Below are 12513 nucleotides of genomic sequence, written 5' to 3' on the forward strand. Positions count from 1 at the left end.
CCCCTCCAAGATGACCAAGCTACTCACCTTATCTCCAAGGGAGAGCCCGGACACCCTGCAGAGAAAACTCATTTCAGACGCTTGTATCCGGGATCTCGTTCTTTCGGTCACGACCCAAAGCTTGTGAACAGAGGTGAGGGTTGGAGGGTAGATCGTCCGGTAAATTGAGAGCTTCACCTTTTGGCTCAGATCCTTCTTCACCACGACAGACCGATACAAAGTGCGCATCACAGTAGATCAGGGGTGTCCAAAGTCGGTCCTCAAGGACTGCTGTCTGCCCGTTTTCCAGCTCTCCCAGGTGCAACACACCTGAGTCAAATCATCAGGATCGTTCTAATGCTGCTTCAGAGCTGGCTGATGAGCTGATCATCTTAATCAGGTGTGTTGCAGGCAGGAGAGATGGAAAACAGGCAGGATGGTGGCCCTCCAGGCCTGGAGCTGGACATGTCTGCAGTAGATGCTGCACCAATCCGCCTGTCGATCTCTCGTTCCCTCCTACCCTCACTCGCGAACAAGACCCCAAGTTACTTAAACTCCTCCACTTGGGGCAACATCTCCTCCCCGAACCAGAAAGGACACTTCACCCTTTTCCGACTGAAGACCATTGTTTCAGATTTGGAGGTGCAAAACGCTCCAGTGAGAGTTGGATAACCCTGCTTAAAGGAGCCAATCGTACCACATCATCTGCAAAAAGCAGAGATGCAATACTGAGGCCACCAAACTGGACCCCACCAATGCCTTGGCTGTGCCTAGAAATTCTGTCCATAAAAGTTATGAACAGAATCGGCAACAAAGGGCAGCCTTGGCGGTGTCAAGTTGGAGGAGGGAGGAGCAGGGTGTACTTGAAAGATTGTATTAAAATTCAGAAAACTAAATCCAAAACAAACAAAGTCCAAAGTAGCAAACAAAAACCATGACTGAAGCTCAAAACTTATCAATAACAGAAACATGACCAGAAACATGACAAACAAACAAACAAACAAATAAACAAACATGACAGCAGCAAAAAGCAACAATGACCCGACAATGATTGCTCGGGCTGGGAGTCCTTTTAAAGCCACTAATTACCTAACGACCAACAGGTGTGCAGCTGCCGGGGAAAGCCCCACAGTGCCACCTGTTGGTCACAAACCGAAACATGACAGGCGGGGTCCAACCCTCACTGGAAACAATTTAAACTTATTGCCGGCAATGCAAACCAAACTCTGACATCGGTGGTGTAGGGACTGCACAACCCCATATCAGTAGATTTGGAACCCCACACTCCCCAAAGAGTACTCCCTGAGGGACACGGTCGAACACTGATAATTTTTAGAAATTGAAATGAACAGCTTTGTTTTCCCTATCATTCCTTTGCATCTGCTTCTTGACCTGCTGCATGCATGCAGCCACACTGAAGCACTAAGAAGTGTCATCAGATAACCTACTGCAGTTCCTGAAAATCCACCCATCTATATTAAGATGCTTCATGAATTATGGGTACAGAACTAAATGCGTCACTGGGAGGCCCGGCCAGGCTCCTGCTGGAGAGTAATATTGTGCGTGTACACTCCCACCTATATTAGCAGCACTCGTGGGTGTGTTTGGTGGAATGAAAGCCTCGATAATTGTTGAAGGTACAAGTTTCATATAATGTAAAATCCCTCTGAGTTCATCTGGCTCCATTCTGTCATCGCAGAGAGGTTATCCAAGCACAGTCTCCTTGTAGTGAGCGAATGTAAGATGCACCATTTCTTAATATAGCTTGATTGTAACAGATGAAATGTTGAAGGCTTTACAATCCAAAGCAATGATTTGAGTTATTTAGATGAGGGACTTATGGGAAGACTAAAGGGCATGTTGGACGATTGTTGTCCCGAGGTGTGAGTGTGAGCGCAAATGGTTGTTCGTCTCTGTGTGCCCTGCGATTGGCTGGCAACCAGTTCGGGGTGAACCCCGCCTACTGGTCGAAGACAACAGGGATCGGCTCCAGCACGACCCACGACCCTTGTGAGGATAAGCGGGTCAGAAAATGGATTGGTGGGTGTGGATGGATGGATGAAAAATGGTAATTATTTGTTAAGCTTGACTAACTAACCAACTAACTAACTCAGTCGTCAATGTGTGACTGTCGTGAGAGTACGTTGTGTGATTTCTTTTTAGAATGTTTTAATACATTGACTAACTATGTTGAGAAAAAAAAACCCAAAGTGGTCGGATGAAGATTCACATTCATCACAGAACGTGATGGGACTTAGCATCCTGTCTGCATGATGTGTCATGCTAAATTGGGCAAATCTAGTCTCGCACTGGCAAAACTGAAGGAACACTTCTTGAAACTGCATGGAGATTTATTTTGTTCATTTTATGCATACTTAAAAAAAACTACTGTATGTATTGACATTTTATTTAGTTGTTTCTATTTTTAATAAATGTGTTTTTTAATATCTTGAATTTGTAAAAAAAAAAAAAAAAATTATTTTCACAAATAAAGAGTTCGATGAATGTGCATATGAACTGGTTGGGTTCTGCACCTCTAACAAGGTTAACAACCATTGATTTAGAGTCTATGAGTGCTGTTGAGACATGTTTCTTACACTGGCTTTTTGCAATGCTGAGAGATATTTGTTGGCAAATGGGATACTGATTGTCACGAATCAAACCGAGCAATATGAGACACTTAGAGCTTAGCAATCAGCGAAAGCTAAACAGTTAGATCAGAACTGTATTTAAGCGTTGTTCTTATACAGAATATAGTAATTTCTTATTCGGCATAATGAGTTACCTCTCATCCTCTCAGCTGGGATGAACAACCCCTTTTCCTTCCATCATGAACAAGATTAATGGAATAGGAAATTGATGAATGAAAATATGTGAGTACTAAGGCATCAAAATGTTGACTCTGCAAATGACTAGTGATGATGAGCAAACCAAGCAAGGAAGGGTCTTTTGAATCGTCTGACAGTACCAGTAAACAACGATTGATAACTTTTGTAGGTTCCAGGCTCTGTCTTGAACCACATTCATCATTTGGGAGTGTCCATTAACAAATACAGATTCTGTCAAATACATGCATTCTCAGCCAGGCTCAGCCAGCCATGTATTGCGCACTTGGTACTGCATTGTACTAGTCGTTCACTTCTTGTGTTATTCGGTTCATTAAAGCTTGCGAAATATTACCTCTGTCAAATATGTACATGACCCAAAGCTGATGTAAAACGGATTCATTTGAGGTCCTGTTACATTTTCAACTAAGTTTTGCTTTTATTGGTGGAAATGTTTTCTGTGGATGAAGGGAGCAAAATACCTCCACACTGTACAAATGTTGCTTGCAAATGACAACGGTGATGTTATCCTTCAGGGAAATGTCTGGAGAATGTGTCTCGGTACTCAACTTTGGCACAGTTGCTATGGCAACCTGATGGAGAATCCTGTCCGTTCTTCTTGTGTCCTCTTCTTAGTAATGTGTCATTTGGATACTAAAAGAATGTCCTCAACAAACATTCGTCACGTTTTTCTTATAATGACATTTCAACTAAAAACGTTATGACACGTCTGCTCTTCTGCTCCACCCCCCCCCCCCCCCGCCCCCCCGGTTTCTCTTCCCTCCAATCTAATTAGTTCTGCTTCTTCAACGATAAGTGAGAAAGGTGCATTGAAAAGGCATTACAGATACAATAAAATCATGGGTAAACAGGCAAATACAATGAACATTATACACATCTTTTTATTACAACATAGTCACCTCTATATTTACCTTATTTGTCTTTTTTTTAAACATTACTAAAGCCTTAATTTTTTCAACACAAAATCAACAAACCGTTCATAAATCGTCAATCCAAAATAATAGTGGGGGTTGCGTACAGTACATTTTATGTCACCACCAAGATGCAAGTAGTCTCCCCTGTCATGATTCTGTTTGGGAACCAACAGGTGGCACTGCAGGGTTGTCCCTGCAGCTGCACACCTGTTGGTCGTTCTGTAATTAGTGCTTTAAAAGGACTCCAAGCCCTTATTGTCGGGTCATTGTGTTTGTTTGTTGGTTCCTGTCATGGTTCTGTTCTTGTTAATTTTTTTGCCACTGACACGTTACGTGGTGGTGGTGGACCCCAAGAAGCAGGCAGGAATGTGACTCAGTTCGAACAGACACGTGACGAGCCTCGGCTCAACATGGCCGCGGACGGGGCTCGGCCCACCGTAGACGCGGCTTGAACCTGACTTGGACGGAGCTCGATGTAACGGGGGACATGGAACAGCCGGACGTGAACAGGGGCTCGGCCTGACGTGGGCGTGGAAGTGGCACGGCTCGTCGTCGACGTGAATGTGACTCAGTTCGAACAGACACGTGACGAGCCTCGGCTCCACATGGACGCGGACGGGGCTCGGCCCACCGTAGACGCGGCTTGACAAGAAAACAGGACAGCCGCATCACCAGCGCTGCCTGAAAGGGGGAATGGTGTCGGCCGCAGACGAGCTCCGTCAGGCGCATGGTTAAATAGGGACCAAATCCATCGTACCTGCGGGGTCCAGGTGGTCGGGTCATTCTGACACGTTACGTGGTGGTGGTGGACCCCAAGAAGCAGGCAGGAGAGAGGAGCCGGGTATATTTGAAGATGTGTATTGATAAAACACAGAAAACAAAAACAACCAAAGCATGACAGTAGCAAACGCAACAATGACCCGACATCGAGTGTGCGGGCAGGAGTCCTTTTATATGCCTGATTACCTATGACCAACAGGTGTGCAGCTGCCAGGGGAGCTCCACACTGCCACCTGTTGGTCCCTAAACCGAATCGTGACAGCCACAGTCATGGTTTGGTTTGTGTTCTTAGAACTTTGTTTGCTTACTATATAGTTTTCCGTGTGTTTTTATCAATACAATTCGTCAAGTTCACCCTGCGCCTCCCTCCGTGCCTGATTTTCGGGGTCCTCCACCACCACGCGTGATATCCCCAAACGGTAAAGTCAACGGCAACTAAAGCCATTACCGACCCAAAATGAAGCCAATGATCCCAGACAGTTACAGCAATGTTTTCAGAAACAGGTAAGTATTCTCAACTAAGCTAGGAAAACGCTAGCTCGTTAGCACGGAAGCTAACCGCGGACGTTAGCACGGAAGCTAACTGCGAAAAGTCGCTACGCAGCTGGAACCCAGGACCAGAGACCAACCAACCAAACGCCAGCGAGCGTGAGGGAGCCGGTAAACCCACTTGCCACGTTAGAAACACTCAGCAGCAAGCCTACTGGACACGTCACAAACTAGCATACAACCGGCTAGCAATGAGACCCGACAAAATGCCACCCAAACAGAAGCAAGACACAAAGCAGGAAGAGGATTCCCTGACACTCACTCAAGTAAATGAATTACTCCAGCAACAAAAAGAACTTTTTACGGCGCTCTTGCAACAACAACAGGAAGATTTCAAAGGATTTGTCAAGATGATAATAGACTCAACAAACTCACGACTTGACACTTTTACCAGGGAAGTCCAAGAAATAAAAACCAGCATCAACTTTACCCAAAAAGAGGTAGACGACATTAAAAAAATCTAATCTGTCAAACTGGCCATTCCAAAGACATACAAACATAATTCTACAAAGTATGTGACGGCATGCTTGTATTAACAGACAAGGTGGACTACTTGGAAGGACAGTCAAGAAGAAACAACTTAGTAATTGATGGAATTGAGGAAAAACCGGGAGAAACGTGGACTGAAACAGAGGAAAAAGTTTAAAAAATCCTTAAGGAGAAACTGCTGATACAGGGGCAAATTGAGGTGGAGAGAGCTCACCGCACAGGAAGACAAGACCCTGGAAGACTTCGACCAAGGCCAATTGTGGTGAAATTTATTTAAATTTAAAGATACAAGGACAGATCAAGGATCCTACAAAAAGCGAAATACTTAAAAGGCTCCAACATCTACATCAACAAAGACTTTACAGATGCCGTACGACAAAAAAGAAAAGAGCTCCTCCCAAAATTAAAAGCTGCACGTGACAGAGGGGAAACTGCCTACTTTAGACATAACAAACTTATTGTCCACCCCCGCACCAGTACTCCAACACAACAGGCTCGAGTTCAACACCATCAAGCAGCATACTGAGAATTATTCACCACCCGACAATAAAAACCCTGACCCTACTGAAGCAGGAAATTCACATACCAAAAAACACGGACTTTGAATCCTTTGATGACCCTTCCAACCCTTTGATGACTTCCAACCCTACTGACCACAAGACGTTTGACCCTGAGAACAACTTGGACCCGGACAATAACTTTTTCAAGACCGACCGACAGCGAGGGAGCCAGCGACGACTGACCGTGAGGGAGCCATTGATGACCGCGAGGAAGCCAGCGACGACTGCAGGGAAGCCAGCGACCGTGAGGAAGCCGGGAGACAACCAGCCTGCGACCACTGTGAGGGAGCCAACGACGACCGAGAGGAAACCAGCGACGACTGCAGGGGAGCCAGTGACCGCGAGGGAGCCGGGAGACAGCGAGCCTGAGGCAGCCGGGAGACAACCAGCCAGTGCGCGTGAGAGAGAGGCAGCAAGCCAGCGAGCGTGAGGGAGTCGGCGACGACCGCAAGGGAGCCAGCGACCACGAGGGACCCAGTGATGATGGCGAGAGAGCGAGCGACGACAGCGAGGGAACCAACGACGGCCGTGAGGGAGCCATCGACGACCGCGTGGGAGCGGGAAATTCACATCCCAAAAACATGAACTTCCAACCCTTTGAAGATATTGACTATAAGCCATTCGATGCCGAGAACAACTTGGGCCAAGACAATAACTTCTTCAACAACAAACAAAGGGTAACAAACTCTGACTATTACCTGGATGAACAATTCAACACTAATATAAAATTGGAAAATGCACTTTTGGTAATATACTTAAACAGTAGAAGTCTCTATAAAAACTTCACAAAAATTAAAGAATACCTGACTAAATTCAATAAATTTAAAATAATTGCCATATCAGAAACTTGGCTTGATGAAGATAAAACAACTGAAATGGAAATAGAAGGTTATGAAATGTTTGCAACTAATAGAGAAAACAAAAAAAGGGGGGGGGGGTTGCAATATATGTAGACAAAGCACTTAAATGCAGTAAAATCGAGAGATTGACAAACACAATAGAAAACCTAATGGAATGTCTAACCATTTAAATACACAATAAAAAGGCATCAAATATCATCATAAGTTGCATCTATTGGACACCAGGAACATGTATTGACACATTCAATAAAAAACTAACAGATATGCTCAGTTATTACAACGATAAGAAAACACGAATAGTATGTGGTGACTTTAACATTGACTTATTAAACCCAAATAGACACAAAAAAACAACTGACTTCATAAATACTATGTACAGCAACAGCTTTTTCCCAGTAATCCTGAAACCTAGCAGAATAACAGTTGACACGGCCACATTAATAGATAACATATTTATAAACAAGATTGATCATAAAATGGAAAGTGGACTTCTCATTAATGACATAAGTGATCACCTACCTGTTTTTGCAGTTTTTCATAATTATTTCGATAGAAAAGCTAAATCAACAACTCGTATAACAGAAATAAGACTAAGAACCCAACGTTCCATCGAAGCCTTTAAGCAAGACCTAGAAAAACAAAACTGGACTGAGGTCTACTCAAACGAAGACCCAAATACAGCGTTTGAAGTATTTCAGTCTACCATAATCTCCTTATATGATAAACATTTTCCATTAACTAAAGTCTCCAAAAACTATAAAGACCCAAGTAAGCCATGGATAACGAAAGGCATAGAAAACGCATGTAAGAAGAAAAACAATTTATATAAATTGTTTTTAAAATTCAGAACTGAAGAAGCAGAAAAAAATATAAGACCTATAAAAATAAACTAGTAAATATTATAAGAACCAGTAAAAGAGATCATTATCATGCACTATTAGAGCAGAATAAAGGTAACACACAAGAAATATGGAAAATACTTAACCAAGTAATCAGAAATAATCCTAAAAAAATGGATTATCCAGAGTATTTTATCAAAGGCAAAAATACTATTTTGGAAAAAACTGAGAAATAGCAACTGAATTTAATGAGTATTTTGTCAACATCGGCAGTAACCTAGCAAAACAAATTCCTGATCCAACAAACTTGTTTGAAATAGATAGATACGTAGAAAAAAACTCCTCCACGATGTTCCTTACTGCTGTAAAACAAGAAGTATCAAATATTATAAAAACTTTAAAAAATAAAAAGTCAACTGATTGCTTTAATATAGATATGACAATAATCAAGCAGATTATAGAATATGTAGTGCGACCTTTGACGCAGATATGCAACCTGTCATTCAAAGCTGGTATCTTTCCATCAAAAATGAAAATTGCTAAAGTTATTCCAATCTATAAAAGTGGAGAAAGACATCTGTTTACAAATTATAGACCAATATCACTACTACCACAATTTTCAAAAATATTAGAAAAACTATTTTCTCGCAGACTTGATAGCTTTATACAAAAGCATGTGCTGTTAAGTGAGAATCAATATGGCTTCAGGGAAAAACGGACCACTTCAATGGCAGTTATGGAGTTTGTGGAAGCAATAGCCACTAATATAGACAACAAAGAATTTACTGTTGGGGTTTTCCTAGATCTAAAAAAAGCTTTTGACACAATAGATCACAGTATATTATTGAAAAAACTAGAAAGATATGGCATTAGAGGTGTAGCTTATAAATGGATAAAAAGTTATCTAGAAAACAGATATCAGTACGTGCAACTCAACAATAAAAAAAAAGAATCAACTGAAAATCACTCACGGAGTTCCTCAGGGGTCAGTGCTTGGTCCAAAACTATTCATCTTATATATAAATGATATCTGCAAGGTCTCAAAACTATTTAAATTTGTCCTATTTGCTGATGATACAACTTTCTACTGTTCTGGAATAAATCTGAAACAGCTCCTGACAACCGTAGAAAACGAATTAAACAAATTAAAAAACTGGTTCGACAGAAATAAATTATCACTTAACCTGAAAAAATCGAAGTTAATTGTTTTTGGCACAAGACCAAGTTATCAGATTTACGTTGTCCAATCTTATAACAGAATTTCCTTATGTGGGAAACAACTGTTACATGTCCTTTATGAACATGCAAGTATGTTAATAATAATAATAATAATAATAATAATAATAATAATAATACATATATATATACCTGTCAACCTGTCAGATTTACTGGAAAGTTACCGGAAAAGAAAGCATTCGAGTAGACTAGCACCATTCTGGGCAAAAGCAAACGGAACTACCTGTTAGGGGGTTGGGGGGAAACCCGGAAATTTTCAGAATCCGTATGATTTGTGCGATACGGCCATATACGTAAGATTCACCACAAAATCCATATGAACTATGGCTAAACCGTATGAGTTGACAGGTATGATAATACATCCATCCATTCATTTTCCGAACCGCTTATGGTCGCGGGGGGGCGCTAGAGCCTATCCCAGCCGTCTTTGGGCAGCAAGCGAGGGACACCTTGAACTCAGGGATAATAATAATAATACATTTATTGTGAAAGCGCTTTTCATAATACTCAAAGACACTTTACAAGAGTTTAAAACAAGGGAACAAAATACATACCGTATGTAACAACACAAGCAATGAAATGCAAAAATATATGGTCCAAAAACTGTTTATAACACCAAATCTGCAGCATACAGTACTGGTATATGAACAAAATACAGTATAACAAGACACGTCACAAAATTAGGATGAGCAACAGTCCTGTTTTTTTTTCTTTCCATTCACACGCCGTCTCTGACTTGACCTCCCCTCGATCACCACACAAGATAGTGTTGCTCAGCTGATGTGCAACCAACTTTTGAAACCAGTCACGGGACGCTTCGAAGTCCTCGATGCCCATAGTTAGCACTATGCAACTCGCCTTCTCTCGAATTAGCGGTCCAGTTAGCGGAATGTTTTTAGCACGATCGCAGGTAAAGTATTCCAGGAAATGTTTGACTGACCGTCGAGCCACAAGCAATTTGCTCTGAGTAGCTAATCAGATGCATTCTACTCTCTCTTCCACGGTCATTATCATTCCTTTTCGTTTGGATGCCACAATCTACAGCAGTGTTTTTCAAACATTTTTGAGCCAAGGCACACTTCTTCCATTGAAAAAAAATCTTGCGGCACACCACTACCTGAAAATGTGACCCCGCCCCCCCCACTTATTTTAACAATTAACGTGTTACACTGTTACTATAACCGTTTTAAACATTGAACAATGACGTTATAACACAGTATTTTTTTCATCTTTCATATTGTTTCACCGTCGCCCTGCATTCATGCGTCACAAATTCGCTTGTCTCTCACCAAAACACAAGGCAATTGGCTAGCTGTTGCTGCTCCCTAGCGGTATGGGAAGGTACTACATGATTACTTTCTGGGCGAAAGACTGCACAGGCATACAAATTGGATATTTTCCCGCGGCACACCTGACAATGTCTCGCGGCACACCAATGTGCCGTGGCTCACTGCTTGAAAAACACTGATCTACAGGACATAAATGTAAATGAATGAAATAGATAATCGTTCGCGATTCCAGTAAAACTCATGCCAATAGAGTCACTTACATATCGACTTTTTGTTTCCAACGAGAGTAAATACAGGCGCGGACACACCGTGGTGTGTGGCGGGACTTGCTTGACTGCACTAATGCGGGCTTCCATATGGCGTCTGGGTTTCGGTTACCGGAACTTCCGTTGTTATGAATCGATCGTTGATGTAATATCGTAGTCCAAATTTTAATACATAGATTTTTATTCCGGGTGAGGGAATTTCGGTTTGACAGAAGGTCCGTAGGTGGGAATACTTACTGTATTCTCTAAAATAAATTGGGTATATTCTCTCTCTCTCTCGTTCTCCCCCTCACACTATATTGTCTCATAATGTGGCACAGGACAGTTTGCGGTCCTGTACACTACCCAGCCTATCTATGATGTTGCTATCTATGATGTTGCTCTGCATTCTCGGCCACTTCATCATCACTCCCCTAATTGGCTCAGAGGGTATAAATAGCCACATTGCAGACTGATTTACTTGCGTCACTTACAAGGTTAATGCAGCGCCAAGGGACCCAAAGCCAGCCAAGGGGTTATCTTTTGATTTCAAGACTGTTCAAACAGATACAGGAAGAATAACTGTTTTTTCGCTTTGAGCATAACATACAATGAGGATGAATTTGTTATTTTATCGATAATTTGTCAGTAATCCAAACTACAATCTATACTAATGACACATTTGACAACGCGACATCTTGACACAGTAAGTGTTATTACAGTTCAGCATAAATGTCTACTGAAGCTCATTTTCTTCCGAAGGCCATAGCTGCAGTGTTTGACACAGCTAACCTAGCAGGTCGCTTTAAAACCATGGTGATGTAGTTATATACACAATGTTAAATTGCGTTGTCTGTGAATATATTCATATACAGTAACAATAAATAAATTTTACATGATAAAGGGTCCATTTAATTTAAGGAGAATCTCATATTTAACCATACAACAAATAAGTTACAGTTTAGGTAATATCAATTACACTGGTGATGAAATCGTCTCCAGGTTGTTCCCTTATTGTAGCACAATTGTGAAAGAAGGTTAAACACAACAGTATTACATGAACTCCTTTTTCCTCTTTTTCTCTTAGTGTGGGGACTTTTCAGTCCTCAACATTCGTCACCATTTCCCAAGTTAACCATGACCTCAAACAAAAAAGAATGGTGGGAAATTTTTAACTTGCTGTCCCTGCAGACATCACTGTCTTTTTAAAGGAATACCCGGGGAGGCTCCATGTCCTATTTCTCTCATCTTTCTGTGTTCTTCATCTGTGTCTTTCGTCATATGCACGTAAGTGGTGTCATCAAATTATATCAGGCGAAATGAGTACAGGCCCATGTTATGGGAAGTTCAAAAGTGGGAGCTACGGAGATTGAAAATGAGAGGGGCACAACATTATAGACCCTGATAATATAATCCCCCCATGATTTAGAGTGACGCTAGTGTGCATTAAATGAGAAGGATAATGACTTAATTCCATGATTATTTTTTTAACAATGTACCCATATCCAGCAGTGCTTTCAGAGCAGTGATAATCTATTTCTATACAGGCAGCTAAATACATAGAGACAAATAGAGGTTGGATGTGGCTTATGCATTTCAGTTTAAACCAATCAGCAGCCCCTGTCGCATTGTAATACTAGCAACTTAAAAGACATGAAGTCATTTGAAAACATCAATTGTGTTGGTTGATTTGTTTTATACAATACAATACATCCTGGCAATGCTCCCTCCCCACACCGTGTGAACAGTTGAGTGAAAAACACCCTTTTCGCTTCCCTTGTGACTGCATCCCAATGCAGCACCCAAGGTCTGTAAAGGCATGCTTTGATTGAGTCTGGAGTGGAACAACTTTACAGCCCTGACCTTTAACCCCAGCAAACACTGTTGGGATGAACTTGAAAATAGCTTGTGAGACAGGCTCCCTCTT

General features: G+C 41.7%; 1 long non-coding RNA gene across 1 annotated transcript in view; it reads left to right on the forward strand.

Annotated features, from left to right (window-relative positions):
* Positions 1-12513, forward strand: part of LOC127605760 (uncharacterized) — a 131791-nt gene that overhangs the window by 810 nt on the left and 118468 nt on the right. The gene's annotated exons all lie outside the window — the stretch shown is intronic.

This window comes from Hippocampus zosterae, chromosome 8, assembly GCF_025434085.1.
Source record: "Hippocampus zosterae strain Florida chromosome 8, ASM2543408v3, whole genome shotgun sequence".
Classification (NCBI taxonomy): domain Eukaryota; kingdom Metazoa; phylum Chordata; class Actinopteri; order Syngnathiformes; family Syngnathidae; genus Hippocampus; species Hippocampus zosterae.